This window comes from Callorhinus ursinus, unplaced genomic scaffold, assembly GCF_003265705.2.
Source record: "Callorhinus ursinus isolate GAN/ISIS: 27379988/994484 unplaced genomic scaffold, GSC_fseal_2.0 scaffold60, whole genome shotgun sequence".
In the NCBI taxonomy this organism is placed as follows: domain Eukaryota; kingdom Metazoa; phylum Chordata; class Mammalia; order Carnivora; family Otariidae; genus Callorhinus; species Callorhinus ursinus.
This window is the reverse complement of record NW_027397122.1, coordinates 7,590,794-7,601,966: the sequence shown is the minus strand read 5'-3', so window position 1 is coordinate 7,601,966 and position 11,173 is coordinate 7,590,794. Positions and strand designations below refer to the sequence as shown.

The 11,173-nt window shown below is 49.2% G+C and overlaps 1 pseudogene; it reads left to right on the top strand.

Annotated features, from left to right (window-relative positions):
• Positions 1-1,159: 1,159 nt before the first annotated feature.
• LOC112809808 (protein SET-like) lies at positions 1,160-3,110 on the top strand (annotated as a pseudogene).
• Positions 3,111-11,173: the final 8,063 nt, after the last annotated feature.

The following is an 11,173-nucleotide window of genomic DNA, read 5'->3' as shown; positions in this document are numbered from 1 at the left end:
TTAGGGTGCATATGGCCCTTCTTTTCACTACATCTGTGTCTTTGGGGTAGATAACCAGAAGTGCAATTGCTGGGTATAGGGTAGTTCTATTTTTAACTTTTTGAGGAATCTCCATACCGTTTTCCAAAGTGGCTGTACCAACTTGCATTCCCACCAACAGTGTAAGAAGGTTCCCCTTTCTCCACAACCTCTCCAACATTTGTTGTTTCTTGCCTTCCACTTTTTGCCATTCTAATTGGTGTAAGATGGTATCTCAGTGTGGTTTTGATTTGAATTTCCCTGATGGCTAATGATGATGAACATTTTTTCATGTGTCTGTTAGCCATTTGCATGACTTCTCTTATTCTTTACTTCAAAGGTACCACTTCTGAAGCTCACCACACGCCCCTTCTATTCCTGTTTCCTTTAAAAATTGGCACCTGCAGAGATGCATATTCATGACTGCCTGGAGGTGGAAACAACCAAGTGTCCATTGATGGGTGAATGAATAAACAGAATGTGGTCCATCTGCACAGTGGACTATCATCAGCCACGAAAAGGAAGGACACTCTGACACCTGCTCCAACGTGGATGGACCTGGAGGACGTGAGGCTGAGCACAAAGAGCCACACACAGGAGACACACTGTAGAGTTCCACGTGCACGAGGTCCCCAGAGCGGTCAGATCCACAGAGGAGAGAGCAGAGTGGGGGGCGACGGGGGATGGGACGGGGAGCTGGTGTTTCATGGGGACAGAGCTTCCATTTGGGGAGATGAGAACGTTCCGGACGTGGACCGTGGAGGCCACACAGCAATGTGAGCGTGCTTAATGCCATGGGATTAAGTGAATGTACAGTTAAACATGGTGAAGATGGAAAACTGTATTTTACCACAGTTTAAAGAGAATAAAATTAAACAAAACATAAATCTGTACCTCATCCTACTGTCCGGGAATCTCTCAGGTCAGGACCACGCGATCCCAGGTAAGGCTCTGTTCCCAGCTTCCTGCGGTGGGGTCTCCTTCTGCAGTTGTATCCACTCAGCCTGAGCCACCCGCCCTCCCTCCTGCCATCCCTACAACCAGGGCCACAGGCTGGGTCACAATGTGCGAGGTCATCCGGACCGGCCCCTCCCACCTCTCTTCAGAGATGAGGACCCTCATGCTCAGAGGAACACCCTAACCTTACATTTGCCTCGTCACATTTGTCTCTCAGTCAAGTGCTATCTGCCCCTTCCTGCTCATCAGGCTGTTTCCTGAAGATTCCATTCACGCAAGTATGTATTGCTCTATGCGTGTGGGTTCTCAGTGGGTTCAAAGGCTTTCTTTGCCTATATCCTTCCCTTGAGAATGGCAAACCAGAGATCCCATGAAACCTGATGCAAAATTGCAAGGAGAGTCCCTCCCCGCTTCCCCCCCTCCCCGGACCGCGGAGCAGCACCATGTCGGCGCCGGCGACCAAAGTCAGTAAAAAGGACCTCAACTCCAACCACGACGGGGCCGACGAGACCTCAGAAAAAGAATAGCAAGAAGCAATTGAACATATTGATGAAGTACAAAATGAAACAGACTTAATGAACAAGCCAGTGAGGAGATTTTGAAAGTAGAACAGAAATATAACAAACTCCGCCAACCATTTTTTCAGAAGAGGTCGGAATTGATCGCCAAAATCCCCAATTGCTGGGTAACAACATTTGTCAACCATCCACAAGTGTCTGCACTGCTTGGGGAGGAGGATGAAGGGGCGCTGCATTATTTGACAAGAGTTGAAGTGACAGAATTTGAAGATATGAAATCAGGTTACAGAATAGATTTTTAATTTGATGAAAACCCTTACTTCGAAAATAAAGTTCTCTCCAAAGAATTTCATCTGAATGAGAGTGGTGATCCATCTTCAAAGTCCACCGAAATCTAATGGAAATCTGGAAAGGATTTGACGAAACGTTCAAGTCAAACACAGAAAAAAGCCAGCAGGAAGAGACAGCATGAGGAACCAGAGAGCTTCTTCACCTGGTTTACTGACCATTCTGATGCAGGTGCAGATGAGTTAGGAGAGGTCATCAAAGATGATATTTGGCCAAATCCGTTACAGTACTACTTGGTACCCGATATGGATGATGAAGAAGGGGCAGGAGAAGATGATGATGATGCTGAAGAAGAAGAAGGATTGGAAGACATCAATGAAGAAGGAGATGAGGATGAAGGTGAAGAAGATGAAGATGATGATGAGGGGGAGGAAGGAGAGGAGGATGAAGGAGAAGATGACTAATGGAACCCTGATGGATTCCAACCTTCCTTTTTTATTTTTCTTCAGTCCCTGGGAGCAAGTTGCCGTCTTTTTTTTTATTTTTTTTCTCCTCTTGGGCTCATTCGCCCTGTTTTTTGAAGTCTCTTTTCTCTCCCTTTATACCATGGTTCTCAACTTATTTTGGGGGGAAATACCTTGAGCAGAATACAGTGGGAAAAGAATCTCTACCCCCTTCTGTTCCAAATTCATTTTTATCCCTTCCTGTCTCAACAAAAACTTTATGGAATCAACACCACCGTGCTCTGTGGGAAAAAAGAAAAACCTTCTGCTCCCTTAGCTCTGCTGGAAGCTGGAGGGTGCTAGGCCCCTGTGTAGTAGTGCATAGAATTCTAGCTTTTTCCCTCCTTTCTCTGTATATTGGGCTCAGAGATTACACTGTGTCTCTATGTGAATATGGACAGTTAGCATTTACCAACATGTACCTGTCTACTTTCTCTTGTTTAAAAAAAGGAAAAAAAAACTTAAAAAAATGGGATTATAGAAGGACAGCAAAGGGTGGGTTTGAGATGTTTGGGTGGGTTAAGGGGGCATTTTGACAACATGGCTTCTCCTTTGGCGTGTTTAATTGTGATGTTTAACGGACATCCTTGCAGTTTAAGATGACGCTTTTAAAATAAAACTCTCTCCTAATGATGACTTGAGCCCTGCCACTCCATGGGAGAAGCAGCAGAACCTGTAGGATCTTATTTGGAATTGACCTTCTCTATTGTAATTTTGTTCCTGTTTATTTTTAAATTTTCTTTTTGTTTCACTGGAAAGGAAAGATGATGCTCAGTTTTAAACGTTAAAAGTGTACAAGTTGCTTTGTTACAATAAAACTAAATGTGTACACACACACACACAAAATTGCAAGGAGAATAATGGGTGCGGGTCGTTCTTCTATGCAAGCTCTCGGGTGGATGCCCCTGAGAAAGATCCCACCGCACAGCCTGGCTGGGAAGGCACCCCAGAGGGGAGCGGTTATATGCGCCCTGAGCCTGGAAGGCAGGTAGGAGATGTCTGCACGTGGCCGTGGCAGTGTGTGGAAGGTGAGCACAAGGATGTGGGCAGACGTGGGAGAGGATGGGGAAGGATCATACGGGCAGCGCCAACAGAGTGGTTCCTGGTGAAGTGTGTGAGTTGGACCAGACAACTGAAGTTGGAAACATACACCAGGTCCACTCCTGGGGGCATCTGAACCCATGCTCAAAAGCGGGGGCTCTGCTTAGCATTTTTCACCCTGTGGTTTGGGGGCACCCACATCTGGCTCACTCGGGTACTTGTTGAGGTAAACATGCTCGGTCTCCAGTCCTGGGATTTTATGCAACAAAATCATTGTGCTTAGGTGACAGAAGTGACCATTTGTAACAAGCTCCCAATGGAAACTCCGTGAAGAGAATAATCAGAATACTGGGCAGGACTGGGGGTACTATTAAACAAAATCCCTCAGTCTTAGCAGAGAGCATGCGATGCTGTGGAGCCTCCCTGTTCCAAGGAAATACTGGCCTGCAGTTTGCAGTGGAAATTCTGGAGACTTGTCTTATCCATGACTTTTGCAAGAGTTTCCACATTTGCCATAGGAAACGTTTGCCAGAAGTGAAGCACATGAAGGATGCGCCCCTCCCCTCCCACATGAGGGTAAATCGTTAATGTGGAACCAGTGAGACACAGCTGCCTGCTCAGGTGCTCGGGGGGCGGGGGTCCTGCATACTCCGTGCCTTTTTCTTCCTTTGCTTTAATTAGTCACAGGGAATGCGAAGATGTTCCACTGGGTCTGAGCCCGTGCAAAATTTTAGTGAAGGAATCTTAAACGAGACTCTAACGTTCATTTTCCTTTGCCAGGAGGTAAAATTCTACTTTAAAAGAAAAACAGCCATTTGTTAATGTGCACAAATGCAGAACCAGAGTGGAGAGCATCGGGGGGGACACAGAGTGCCACCCCTGCAGGATGGGGGCGGGCTCAGGCCCTGGTGTGGGGGCAGAGAGGAGAAGGTGCCATGCTTGCGGCCAAAGATCCGAGGGGGGTGTGGTCTTATGTAACCCAAGAGAGGCAAGCTTAGCTGTAAGGCCCACCCAGTGGTCTTTCTGCCCTTCTCGCCTCCCGGACAAGAGAGGTTACACCGGGGAGCCGACTTAAAGACAGTGTGGTGTCCAAGCCACAGGCTCCAGCACCAAGTCGGGATGAGCCCAGAATCTCCGGCACAGGTGCAGGGAGGGAGTGCTTTATCAACACCCGGGAATGAAATGCTAAAACAGCCCCTACCTTTTACCCTGAAGTTGCTTCAGCTCAGAACACCGGCTGCTCAGCATGCTCCTAAGACCCACCTTGACCACCAGTGATCTTCTAAGCATGCTTTGAGAGCTGGTGCTTAGCAATGTGGAGACAGATGGTGGTTTCCCCTGCCCGTACTGCCTTCGGCCCATCCTGTTACCAGTGACGCATAGTCGTGCAGCATTACTTGTACGATGATCTAATGAACCACGAACGTGTTGACTCCGCGTGGGATTCTGGTTTGAACAATCCGTCCTGTGAAAGGGCTACCCACTGTTAGACATGCCCAGGGATGAACCGTCCCATTCCAGACAGAAGCTCCGGCTTCAGGTCAGTGTGGTCCCCGAAGACAGAAATGTGGTCAGGACGAGAGTTTGGTGAGAAGAACCGCGGCACGGCCATGGTTCAAGAGGCACAGGAGTGTTCTTGGTTGTACAGGTGGGGGGCGGTGAAAATCCCACTACTCATTATCAAAAACATTTTTGAATATTTTTTCCAAGCAAAATGTCTATTGATCTGTCTTGGTAGAAACTGAATAGTTTAAAGCATGGGGGAAACTACCTTGCCAGTGTCCTCTATACAATCCCGTTTCTCTGGGGACACATTCGTAAACTGATATGGCAGAGGTAAGAGAAACAGGACACAGGTGGCAGATCTCCAGGGACTGGCTCCCAAGATTTGCTGCAGACCAGCTTGCTGATGCTGAGCGAGTAGACTTCCCCCAACCAGCCCCTGCACAAATTCCTCCCTCGGAAGCTGGTCCGTGTGCTCAGCATCACCGACAGAGGCCAGTGGAGGGATGGGTGTCCCAGGCGCCGTATTAAGCCTTGAGCATGTCTGTTTGTTTAGTCCTTCAGGAGCCTTGCACCGTTATTATCCCTCTCGCGCAGACCAGAAAATCCTCTCCCTCAGGCCACACGTGGCCGGTAGGTGCAGAGTTGCAGCGGGAATCCAGGTCGTTCTGTGAGTTACTGTGTCTCTCTGTCTCTCCTCCTATTCGTGCAAAAAGGAGAGGAACGCAAACCCAAAACATCCCTGGAGATGAGATGTGGGGATGGGACTTGGAATTTGTATAGCTTTTTGCCAATTTCCCGGCCCCAAATCCCATCGGCATGAAGACTTCGAAGAATCCTCATGAACATCGATGTCATTGTGTTCATCACCGACAAGTGTTTCAACGTTTCTGGAATGCAGACTTTGCATTTTTGCTTGCTGATGAACTCCACGACGGTGGTCACTAGAGTCCCCTGAACTCAGCTTCCTCGCCTATAAATTGGAAATAATTCCAAACCTGCCGGTTTGTACAGGGATCAGGTGAGGTGAGCAATGTTCAGGAATCAGCACTTGGTAGCTCCCCCATACACGTGATTTGGGGTTGTTAGTATGTCAGTGGATCAGGGAACACAGACTTCAAATGCCACCTTAGGGTACTGGAAAAAGCAAATGAGGAGAATATGATGTTAAGTCACTGAGGCAAAGCCTGGCCTACCAACGTGGATGGACACAATGCCAACTTGTCTTAGAGACTCCACTTCTATTAGAAGAGAATGAAGGAGGGAGGGATGGGTTTTGTTCTGGGCTGAACTGTTGAATAGGAGCAGACTTCCTAACCCTAGTGCCTCACCGGGAAATAGGGCTGGGGGGGGTGCATTCAGTTAAGATGAGCTTCTGCTGGAACAGGGTGGGCCCCTCAACAAAACTACCCATGTCCTTATAAAAAGAGGACATTTGGGGGCGCCTGGGTGGCTCAGTTGGTTAAGCATCTAACTGCAGCTTGGGTCATGATCCCGGAGTCCCGGGATGGAGTCCCGCATCGGGCTCCCTGCTCAGCGGGGAGTCTGCTTCTCCCTCTGACCCTCCCCCCTCTCATGTGCTCTCTCTCTCTCTCATTCTCGCTCTCTCAAATAAATAAATAAAATCTTAAAAAAAGAGGACATTTGGACGTGGACACACACACACAGAGAATGCCTGGTGGACATGGAGGCAGAGATGAGGGTGATGCATCTACCACCAAGGAGCACCAGCGATTACCAGAAACGCCCTGAAGTTGGACCAGGCCTGGGCCAGGTCCCCTCACCTTCCTCCAGAGGGAATCAGCCAGCCCCGTGGCACCTTGATATCAGACTTGCAGCCTTCGGGGAGGGAGAAGAAATACATTTCTTTTGGTTAAGGCAGGGATATTGTGTTATTTTGTTATGGCTGCCCGAGAAAATAACACAGTGTTTCAGTTCAGATTTGAAACTTGAAAAGGGTTTTGGTGAAAGAAAAATCGAGAGCAGTGCCAGTGGGGTTAAATGCCCAGAGGAGCAGAAGCACGGAACTGGAACCACGTGGGGACCGAGGGGCAGAGTGTCAGGAGACGCAGAGAGTGAGGAAGAAGATGAATGCCACCCAAGACTCAGGGTGCACGGCAGGGCTGGGGTAGCAGCCGTGGAACATTCTGGCGTGTCTTGGGCCACACAATCTGGCAAGGGTGCGAGGGCATATTAGTGTTTAAAGGACACAATGTTGGAGGAATCCCTGGGAGGATGATGTTCAGTCTGTCTCTAGGGGACACTGTGGCAGGTCACACAGTGAGTGTGGAACAGCGGGGTGCACATAGGGGCAGGAGCGGGGGACATGCAGTTCCAAATCCCAGGCACCCGTCCACTGAAGGAAGGTCTCCAGTAAAATGACACCGAGCTTGAGTGTGTGTGTGTGTGTGTGCGTGCACATGCATGTGTGTGCACACGTGTGTGGCTGTGTTCTGTATGTGTGCATGTGCGTGTCTGCACACGCTGTGCGTGCATATGTGCATGTATGTGCTTGTGTGTGCGGTGTGCATGCATGCATGCTGTGTATGTTTGTGCTGTGTGCATGTGTGTGCGTGCACACGTGTGTGGCTGTGTTCTGTATGTGTGCATGTGCATGTGTGCGCATGCTGTGCATGCATATGTGCATGTGTGTGCTTGTGTGTACTGTGTGCACACATGCATGCTGTGTACGTTTGTGTGTGTTTGTGCTGTGTGCGTGGGTGTGTGCACACATGTGTTTTGAGGCATCCCCGAGGCAGGGAATCCAGTTGCGAATCTCAGGACAGCGAACGAAAGCGAGTACAGAGCTGTGTACAGAGCAGATGTGCTGGAGGCATGCACTGCTGCTCAGAAGGACGAGCGACAACAAACGGAAATTGAGGTTATGCATTTAAAGTTACTTCAACAATTCTGTTACTGAACACTGAAAATTACAGAGGGCACTTGTCTATTATTTTAATTGTTAATGAAAGAATGTGATGCAAACAAGAGCTCCTTGTGAAATTTCTGGGCTGTGCTTCCCTTGGAGAAGCACTGACCGTCCACATATTTCCCAACAAGGTGTCTCCAGCCAGATGCAGATCCACCAAGAGCATCGCCCTGGGCCTCGTCCATCAGCAGGAAGCAGGTGAGCTCCGCACCACGCACCCAACTCGGACGGTGTCTGCTTTATGAGAGTTTGTCCACATAATCCAGAGGGCTGAAGACAGGCCTCAGCCCCAAACTATGCAGTTGCCAGAGGTTTTTGACATGGATTTGGAGCATAACGAAGCAGATGTTGAAGACCAGATCTCTGGCGTCATGTTATTACTGGTAAATGCCGAGATGCCCGCATCACTGAAGAAGTGATGATTGGCACCCGAGCTCAGCTGGGATTCTACGGGAGAGTCTGAGCCAGGGGCAGGTGCGTGGTCTTGGATCACTAGGGCTCCTGGTCTCCTCTGGCCCCCACGCTCCCCACATATGGGCTGTGACATCTGCACACGAACGAGATGCTAGTTGACCAGAGAGTAAGAGCCCAGCCCAGGCACTGGGGTGTCTTTGCGTCAGGGGAACAAGAATGCCTGTTTCCCTTTTCCTGTGCACGGAGCCCCAGGACCACCACTGTAGAGACCCATGACCTCATTAGAAGCTGATCGGGACTGGAATCCCGAGGCTGTTCTTTCTCAGTCATTTGTGAGCTGAAATCCTTTAATAAAGAGAAACTCACCCCCCACCCGTCATGTGGTAACCGGAGCCCTAGATTGCACGCGGAAGGCAGTGATGCTTCTCCTTCTCCCTTATTTGCAGCCTCACACAAAATGTGTGGGTCCCTGCTCTCCTCCCAAGGGGCCCTGGAGGTCTGACTGGTGTGTGTGCAACAGACCGAGATGGAGACACAGTGAATCATTCAGAGACAGAGACGGAACACAGTGATCAATCAATCATGTGGTTTTGAACACAGTGATGCCCTTCCATCCACAATAGTCACGACCCTTGTGAGCGCTCCCTACGTCCCACCTTTGGACCATGGAGGCCTCTTCCAGTTGTGGCTTCTGAGTCCTTATGACACGACCTGAGCTATTCCTAATGCTTGTGTGGCTGCTGGTGTGACGAGACTCCTCAGGCTCGTTCTCTAAGGTCTCCTGCCCAGACTCGGAGTCAGACTAGATTCGGGAATGGTGTTTCGAGTCTCTGATCTGGGCACGGACACAACACTGTCTTTACATTCCAGGGGTTCGCTTGGTTTTAGGATTTAGATGGTGTAAGTAGAATGTAATGATTAACAGACAGTTATTTCTTCTGCCAGTGACACACGTGTCCCCAAACTCTGGTGGCCGTGTGTGTGTAAAAGAGACATTTGAATATCGATGTCATTCCTTAATGCTAATTATTATAGTCTATTTGACGATTTTGCCAGCACATTTCTGAAATAATTTTTGGCTGTGTTCGTACTAATCTAATTTTTTTCTCTCTTTAGTGCTTTTTGTTCTTTCCCCATACACATCTGCTAATAATCACCACTGGGGATCTTTTATTCAACACACTACCCTGGTTTTTTTTAATTACAAATTGCCAAGAACAGTGAATTAAGAAATCTAAAGATTTTATTGTCACACAATATCCCACACTTAACCCCTTTTCAGGGTTTTGTCTCACAAGGCACTGATCAGGAGAATTTCCGATTTAATAGAATCTGGACGTAGTTTCTATCTGGAAACTAAGCCAGGAAAACCTACTCTCACCATCTTTCCATGGGTGGCTGGTTAAGGGCTGGTGGGAACTGTCTTCCCTCAGGAGGTTTGGGCAGAGGGCAGCTCTTCAGCTTCTTTCGTGCGTGCACTTCTCACTGAACCAAAGGCAGATTTCTAAGAGAATTGGTTGTATTTAAACCTTCCCTTTGCTATCCCTGCAAACAGTTCTGTTTCCTTTCTGTGCATACATTTAAAGTTTACTTTCCAAGGGGAGAGGCGAGACCACACCTTTCAGGGTCTGCATTTTCTTGTCCTCTGGGTGTTTGTTCCAAACGAAGGGCAGGATTTCACAGCCCTCGGTGACATACGCCTGTCCAGTGGCTTTTATCACTGTCACATAATTTATCATTGAGCCATAAAATTGCACCATTCTACATTCTAGACTCTACAAATTTGGAAAGCCTTTCCCCCAAATTAGCCCAAATTCAGAATAATGGTTTTGGAAACTTAGCTGTATTTGGAGCAGTGTGAATTTCTAAGTATGCTGTAATAGCGGGTCAGCTGACGGGATGGCCTATTGGACGCCAGGATCTTGCTGCCTTTTGCTTTTATCAGCGGCATGCAGACTTTGGGGAACATGAGTATCACCTCAGCTGTGATGCTGGCAATGTGCTGGCCGGGCCCCAAGGACCGTCCACACCTACATAGACCCGCTGTGTTCTCAGGGCCACTCTGAAGATAGTTCTCGGGGCCACTCATCTCAGGATGAGTGCAGAGATTTTCCCAGGGTTGAGAGTGGGATCCGAACCCAGACGACCGGGCTCCAGGAGTCCCGAGCCTTTGTCATCACACGACGTCGCGTCCCCTTCTCTGTCAAGTGGATCTTCAGGCGGATCCGAGACGGTGAAATCTCAGGGCTGGGCCAGCGCCCCATTTAATGTTTGACCTCTCTACGTGTCTGCTCCAAGTGGCAATCAGGCTACGGGTCATCACCGTAAATGATGGGGGCCCCCCTCTTTATTCTGTAAGATCGTGGATGTGAAGTTGCTTCACCTCTGAGACTCCCCCCGTTTGCAAAATGTCCACTGTGGCACCACCTTGAAGGCTTAGTTATTTATTTGTTTCTGTGTTTCTTAGTCTTTATTTTATCTTATTTTTTTCCTCATGACAGGTGCATTCCTGAATCCCCAGCACCCGTTTCCCCCTCCCTCCCGAGCCCCCTCCCCTCTGGTGACCATCAGTGTGTTCTCTAGAGTTAAGAGTCTGTTTCTTGGTTTGTTTCTTCCCCGTAATGCTAGAAATGCTAGAAATAAAACATAAACTGTAAATGTGCTAAGGTAGGCACTTCCCTCACCGGCTACACAAAATGTACTTGGATTTATGAAAATCCGTACATTCGCTAGGTGCTCTAACAAGCACCTGCGCTGGGGACTCTGTGAGCGGTCCCCTCCCTGATCCACACCTCGCCCCGCCCCTTGCTGGCCTCTCCGCCTCCCCGACCCCATCTCTCCGCCCTGGCCCCCCCTGCCCCGCCCCTCCCCCCTCCTGCCCCTGCCCTTTCCCCCTGCCCAGCCCAGACCCCCTTCCCCTTACAACTCCCACCCCCGAGCCCCTGCCCCGCCCTGCCCCTGTCCTCCCCTACCCCTTCTCCTTCCCCCCATCCCGGCCCCCT